The 8,052-nt window shown below is 34.8% G+C and overlaps 1 long non-coding RNA gene across 2 annotated transcripts; it reads right to left on the bottom strand.

Annotated features, from left to right (window-relative positions):
* Positions 1 to 3,027: 3,027 nt before the first annotated feature.
* LOC132716258 (uncharacterized) lies at positions 3,028 to 6,164 on the bottom strand. Of its 2 annotated transcripts, none has more exons than XR_009623786.1 (4): positions 6,060 to 6,164; positions 4,607 to 4,866; positions 3,954 to 4,119; positions 3,028 to 3,403 (listed from the first exon to the last, which is right to left on the bottom strand). It is a non-coding gene; the product is annotated as an uncharacterized LOC132716258 (long non-coding RNA). The 2 variants fall into 2 exon arrangements; XR_009623787.1 differs by lacking the exon at positions 6,060 to 6,164 and adding an exon at positions 5,762 to 5,829.
* Between the last annotated feature and the right edge of the window lie 1,888 nt (positions 6,165 to 8,052).

The raw sequence follows: 8,052 nt of genomic DNA, 5'->3' as shown, positions 1-8,052 counted from the left end.
AGATCCTTCAAGATAGCCTACGAACGTCACCATTAATACACAGATCCCGTTGTGCCAAAAAAAACAATTTTGAAAAGGGGGGCACCTATTTTTACTCCACCAGTAAAACTAAAGAGTCCCCAAAAAAGACCTAACAGTTTTTGGTGACCAAACCCCCATCCATCCCAAAAACAAACAATAAATTAAACGTTATAATATCATTAAAAATACTTTTTATTAGTGTGATTCCCCTGTTCTCGTTTAGTATAAAATCACCGATGCATTTTTTGCCTTTAAAATATGAAATTTGAAAATGAAATGATCAATGAAAATAATTGAACATGTATATAACATGTAATATATTCCGTTTTGTCAAAAAATGTCCCGCTTCGCTGGGCGTTTGATTTTTCAAGACAACGAAACTGCTACCTTGATTATTCTTTTATGCAGTTGTTTTCTTCGTTTACTCAAGTTATATAAAATATGATAGGTTAGAGTGTTGAGAAAAAAAATCAATAGACTTTTTAACCCCCGTTTACTCTGTTGTTCCAAAAAAATGTCCGTTGCGTATTTTAAAAGTCATACCCTATGAATTGTGGGTAACTTCTGTACATGTCTGGGAAAAACCCAACTTTCATTTTTGCATCAAAAGCTAATGTGAAAATGCATTTTCTAGCATAATTGTTGTTTAGAGGGTTGGTTTTAAAGTGTAAGTTATTGTTATTTTAGTTATAAATTGTGATTTTGTGAGGAATTTTGTTTACATTTTTTTTGGACACCAAATACCTGTCAGACCTCAGTGTAGCCCCTTTAAAAACATGCTAAAGTTCGAATAACCAATAACCTTCAATGTAGGTAGTTTGGGGATTCGCGCGAACACCAACTTCGATCAAACTTTATTCTGATGTTTAAAAATGTTTGATGTGTTCCGAACACTTCATGCAGGTAATAGTGGATCGAAGTACCAACTTCCAGCTGTTAGATAGTTCGGGAATTACGAATAACCAACCAGCTATTTCGAATATATAACTACCACTACCTACATACATTTATCAAGCATATCACGATCAAACAATGCCGGATATTTCAACCAGAAAAATACTCTAATAGGTTCGATCGTATATTCGTCTTAGGGGATACCTGGCCGTCCTACGTCACGGAGCTACCTCTTTTCCGGAGGTATACGGTAAATCGCTCTATCGCTTACTGCCGAGCTAGTGCATGTCGCTAAAGGTAAAGGGTTGTCTTTTATTATATATGTCTCACACTGATCTAAAAGCCCTCTATAAACGTAACTCTTTTTTTAAAAAAAAATACAAAAGGATCTAGCTTGCGACAGTATTTTATCGCCATTTATAGCGCATATATACTATTCCGCTCTGAATATTATACAAGGATTCGATTGTTAAGATAATAATCGGAATACTATTGACCAACAAATAATACTATTTATTTCTTCGCTTCAATTTCTCATGTCACTTCAGTCAAAATGGCGAACTTTACTTGACCTCCGCTTCCATGACCGATATTTTTAGGAAATGAGGAAATTTTAAGACGTTTTCTGTTTATTTTCGTAGGAATCGACCAGAAATAGTGTTTTGTATACATGAATAGATTGGACGTTCGAAAATGACATGGATTGAAAATATTGGCATGTTGTTGAAACTTTTTTCATTTCTTTGCCATTTGAAAAATTTTAATGAAATAAAGTGCATTAAACGCTTCAATTGATCCTTTTCAAATGGCGACCAAAAGGAGATAACCGTGATCTGGTCGTTTCTTGCAGCAAGTGTTCTTGCTTGTTGACTTCAAACCAGTAGTCTCCTACCGCTGTAGGTTCGAGTCGCGCTGGCGGCTTGAGACAGCTATCCAGCTAGCTTACGGAACGTCGATGGTTCTATTCAGGTGCCCGTGTCTGTGCCTGAAATAATGTACAGATGAGCACCTGAGGTCTTCCTCCTCCATTAAAGCTGGCAAGTCGCTATATGACCTGCCACTGGACTTAACATTTCCACATTACTAATGTATTGGTAAAAATAAGATGCTGTAATAATGTTGAAACGACTGATGACTAAAGAATCTTGATCGAAGGTCAAAGTTGACGAAAATTACTACTTTGGTTTGTTTGTCAAGCACGTATTCACCAGTATTACTTAGGTTTTTGAGATAGTTTCATTTGTCAACGCCGGTTTTTATATATACAAAATTACAGGCACAAATTTCGAACAACCAATATTGAAACAATGTCTGTAACATTTTAAAACCCAAAAATTTGTTTTTAAAAGTTAAAGCACAAAATAGCAGCGGATATTGGCTCATATTGCTCTAATGCTTGGTTAAAAAAATCGAGAGGGCGTAGCAAATATTATTATAAAATGAGCCGCGTCACGACAAAACCAACATAATGGGTTGCGACCAGCATGGATCCAGACCAGCCTGCGCATCCGCGCAGTCTGATCAGGATCCATGCTCCTTTTCGCTATCAGTTTCTTTACTTGTAATAGGGTTGGTAAGCGAATCAGCATGGATCCCGATCAGACTGCGCGGTTGCGCAGGCTGGTCTGGATTCATGCTGGTCGCAAACCCATTATATTGGTTTTGTCGTGACGCAGCTCAAATTATGCTGAGTTAAAATCTGATGTTTGGAGCATGTAGGTATGATATAACCTCTCGGTTTTTAAATCGCCACCGTGTCTGTAAATACTTTGCACACCTATTCCTCGTACGATAACTATTATGTATAGATGTTGTCTTGAACTTGATAAATGTGGGTCCCCCAATCTAACCCAAGGGTACAAATCTAAGCCAAGGGTACAAATCTAACCCAAGGGTACAAACAAACTAGAGAGATCAACGTGTTGCGTTAATAACTAGGTTTCAATCGGTGTTTTATTTTTTAGTGGATGAGATTGCTGGGGACTGCGGGTGGGGGCAATAGGACATTTTCTGAGTTTTAAAGTGCATATCTCTAATGTAAAGTGGAAACATTTGTTTAACAACTAATTCATTTTCTTTTCTAAATGGCTGATCATAATAACATAATGTGACTGCAACTACAAAGAGATTTATTTCTAAAATATAGCATATATTTAGCATATATAGAATAACAATAGATTAGATAAATTAGAAAGTGACAAAGCAGAAAAGGCATCAATATTTTATTACATGAGTGGTACTATATATGTGTTGCTATACGGCATAGTTTCTAAATGTTAAGATATCGTATAAAGCAACGTTCACTCTTCACAGCTGTAGTTAGAACATTTGCATTTGTTTCTATATTCATGTACGAAGTAACCAACAAAGAAAATGAGCCCCATGGAGAACAGAACTACACCGGAGACTAAACAAAGATAGTAAGAATATCCACGCTGGTCATACGGTAGGTTGTTTATTTCCATGCAGCTGACGAAATTCATTATTCCTGAAAAATAGAAGAAAAAAAAATCACTATCACGGTCTATGTTACAATGATAAAACTAATAAGATATAGTATGGTTTATGTCATACAATGTCTTTTCATGCTTATGACATCAGTATAATGGAAATCTGTAACATATACTAAATCTGTAACATATACTGTTCGTTTATACATAATTTATTGTACTTTTACTGTGTAGGAAGCTATAAGCTATTATTGTGTAGGAAGCTATAAGCTTATAGCCACACTTTCGGATTCGTTCTTGGAACCATGTTGTACGGAACAATGAGTTCAAGGAAACAACAACTTGCGCCTGACGGGATTTGAAGCCATGCGACTAGCGATCCGCGGCCTTAGATTACTAGTCCGGCGAGCTAACCACTCTACCGTGCCGCCACTTGGCACACTTAGTCTATACTGTTGATAGCTGGGTATCGGTATTTTGACACTTAAATCCATTTAATAAACAAATAACAAGGTACATTTTAAAATTTCAAAGGGGGACATGTCAATAACACAAAGCTTTTTTTTATGTATAAATCAAATTATTCACCTGACACCAGACATCCTATAGGAATAAAGCAAGGAAAACAAAACTTTCCAATTGGATTCTCTTTTTCACCTTCGTCACTTCTGCAGAAGCAACATAGTATACCGATATAAACCAGTATGGTGCCTAGCAGGATAATATAAGAAGCCAAATGCAGATGATCCTAAAGCTGTTAAAAACAAAAAATATCAATGCTGTAAAACATCTAGTCTGGATTACCTGCCATTTTCTCTCCGTTCAGTACTAAAATTTATAGTACGACGGGAACCAGACTATAAAACATCCATCTTTTTATCAGTCCAAGTGTCATAGATACAGTAAAATCTGTGATTAAAGGCCATCCGACGAAAAGACCAAGTGGTCTTTATTTCGATGTTATAATTTTTTTTTGTTTTCAAATCAATGAGGGGTTGTGAGAAATGTCCTTTATTTACATTGCGGTCTTTATTAGAAGGTGGTCTTTAACACACGTTTGACTATAGCTGTATATCACCTAATAGTGATAATGTTTATGCTTTTAAAATGAGAATATCATGTCTAAAGTTATTATTTATCAATTTATTTATCTTATTATTTTATTTCGTTTCTTATTATTTTATTTTTTTCGAAGGATTGTAAATATAAAACTACAATATATATAGAATACCAATTCTTACCGTTTGGACCACTAATTGTTGCATTACCACAATCTTTATACAGTAAATTAAGATCTGAGCAGTTGTCACTGTACACCCAGTGTGATGTGAACATCCCGACGGTCTGAGACGGCAAAACGAGGAGAAAAATGACTCCTAATCCCACTCTAGAAAACCACTCGAACGTGTTACGTGCATGTAAACACGGGCAAACGCCTTTAAAAGCCTCTCGAAAATCCTTTACAACGCCCATTTTAGAAAGTTAACTGGTCTCGTGTTTCCTGTATAAAAGTAGATACATATACATGTATGACAAATGATGCATCTTAAACTGAAATATGTACGTATACAGATCTTAGACAAATACTGCAAAATCAGGCATGTACTTGAATCTGTTTAACTGTTCTTAAAATATTAGTACATTTTTCTCAAATTCGTTGGATATATTTTTTCTCATCTGTAGGCATCCAGCTTTAACAAACGGAAAAAAAACCAGTATGTTGCGTTGTAAATTTTTCTGCTAATGAATAAGATTGATTGTTCCATTATTCTTTATATTGCTGTGTTACATTACAAGATTTTTTTTTCAAACATGGCTGATCATATATTATACATAATTGTATAAGAACGCAATAGTGAAAGAACTAAGATATTATACATCGAACTGTTTAAAATAATAATAATAATAATAATAACAAACAATCAAAATAAAACAATAATTATGTTCATAATAAACCATAAAATAGAAATAAATCAATATAATCTATCATTAACCTGGGCAACATTTGATTGATTATAATATTACATTATGTTGATAATTAAATATTAAAAAAAAATATGCTCAAATTTGATATTTGAAAACAAAACTGATACATGTAATTGCTAAGCAGTCTCTTCTGAAATGTGAAATGCACACACTATAGGTAACTACAGCATGAATAAAAAATACTGGCAAGTTTAAGTTTCTTTTAAAGAAAGGACCTATAATATACTACTAATTAACTTGGCCAGTAGTACCTTAACAAAATTTGTGTATCCTCTTTTTCAAATAAGACATATTCAGTAAGAATTTCCTAGAGTTCAATACATTTCTACAATAAAAGTATTTTATCCAAAGACGAGCAGTGAATCATTTTTTTTTTTTAATCGGCAATTTCGGCGGTATGTATCACTTACTTGTCAAATAGTCCGCGCTTTATGAATATTTATTAATAGTTGGTCCCTTTATATACAACTAAAGATTTGCTTCCAGGAAAAAGAAACCAGTATGAACATGTCAGTTCATATTTTATATTTGAATATCGGTTGTCATTAAATTTAGCAATAAAAACTTTTGTTCAGTTTTTGAGAAGAAATAATTAAAACGGTTCTGGGAATCCTTCAAGGGCATTTTCGTCAGGCGCTATGTCTGTACATAATTTCATCTACATTTTTTGTTTCTTTTTTAAAATCAAAATAATAATATAAAAGTTACCAGGCGAGATTTTCACTTGTTATTGAGCCCCTTGTGGCTGATGGGTTGCCTTTAACGGTTGAGGCATAAGAAACGGTGGCTGCAATTCTGATGCCTGGCAATCCTGGAATGAAAGAGAACATATTATAAAATTTTAAAATTTAAAATACTTGACAGGAAAGCGTCTGCAAATCATAAAACATAAAGTATGGCGGCTGATTTGTGCCATTCATGTTTTCGTACCGCAACCCCGCCAAGCGAAAAGCAAGAACCAACAAGTTAAAATGGTGTGTAAAAATATTTTGTTTGTTATGTATTTGTATGTACAGTATATATACTTTCGGGAATAAATATGTTTAAACCACAATGGTGGGGGCGCGGCGCGAAAACACGCTAATAAGCGGGGACTTGGGGCGAAGTTAAATAAATAAAACTTCGTCCCGCGGGGGGCGCAGAGCGAGATTTAAGAAATAAAGCATCGCCTCGTGCTTCCGCTAATGGGCGTGTTTTCGCTCCGCATTTTCCCGCCATTTTAACTTCTTAATCCTTGGCGGCGTCGCGGAGCGAAAACACGAATGGCACAAATCAGCCACCATAATAAAGTCCATTGATTGAAATTTGTGCGTGTGTTTTTTCTCTTCTTTTTTTTCTTTCGCAGAAATAACTCAATAGCCCTATCTTGGCATGAAATATTGGTTTACCATGCCTGTGGTAACAATAAGAGATAATAAATAATTAAATGATCTTATCTGACAAACGTTTGATTTATGTATTTTTCAAAAACTTATATTGCTTTACCCAAGCAGAGGTATTAAAAAGTGTCTGCTTACAGAAGAAACTTTTATGCACGTGGATTAAGTGCAGCTGAAATATGCGCCAGTAAAATTGCACGTATTGACATGCAAGACTTTTATGCAAGCCTCTGGCGAGTATGATATTATTATTTAGTCAATGAGTTCAATAAATTCAGTATTGATCTTTCACGAATTTAAAATTCCATTTATCAAATACCAAAAATAAAGACCATTTGAAGTGAAAATTAAACATTTTCCATTGACAGAACAGAACAAATAGTTTATAATATTTTAATATTTTCCATTGACGCGCCTATAGTATAAGGTCGGTATTCTACGGAATGCCGTTAGGGCCATTGCCTATGAATGTGTTGATCTGAAACGCGATAGTCGATAGTACGATGGTGAAAACGCGAAATCACGAAACTACGATGGTGAAAACGCGAAAGCACGATGATGAAAACGCGAAAGTACGATGATGAAAACGCGACAGTACGATACTACGATGATGAAAACGCGATAAACTATCGTGTTTTCACCATCGTACTGTCGCGTTTTCACCATCGTAGTTTCGTGATTTCGCGTTTTCATCATCGTACTGTCGTGTTTTCATCATCGTACTATCGCGTTTTCACCATCGTACTATCGCGTTTTCACCATCATACTATCGCGTTTTCATCATCGTACTGTCGTGTTTTCATCATCGTAGTATCGCGTTTTCACCATCGTATTATCGCGTTTTCATCATCATACTATCGCGTTTTCAGAATTATTTTTACAAAATTTGTATGGATACACGTGATTGATTATAAAATAACTTTGCACAATAGTGAAATAACATTAAAGGAAAGTAACTATGGTTTTTATTTTTGAAATACACGTCTAAATTGTAAGAAATGAGAATGACCTTGTGCAGACAATAACGATCATGATATATAGACGCTCATCAATTTGTACAGCGGTATACTTGATTAGAATAAATCGGAAAGTACGCCAACTAAACTAAAGTACAGACTGTAATAGTTTCGCGTATGGTACCGTCTTTTGTGTGTCGTGTAAAAAGTAAAAATGGAACAAAACTATCGATTTTAATGATAGAAATGAAGGTATAAAGTCCTTTGCAGTATCTCTCTAGCATGGTAAATCTCTTGCGTAGTCCACGAAACAGGACACCAATTAGACAAAGTAATCAAAGAAGCGTGTCTTATTTAAAGGGAGGT

This window comes from Ruditapes philippinarum, unplaced genomic scaffold, assembly GCF_026571515.1.
Source record: "Ruditapes philippinarum isolate M1 unplaced genomic scaffold, ASM2657151v2 ctg10963_1_1_1_1, whole genome shotgun sequence".
Lineage (NCBI taxonomy): Eukaryota > Metazoa > Mollusca > Bivalvia > Venerida > Veneridae > Ruditapes > Ruditapes philippinarum.
The sequence above is the reverse complement of the archived record's forward strand: the minus strand, read 5'-3'. Positions and strand labels throughout refer to the sequence as shown.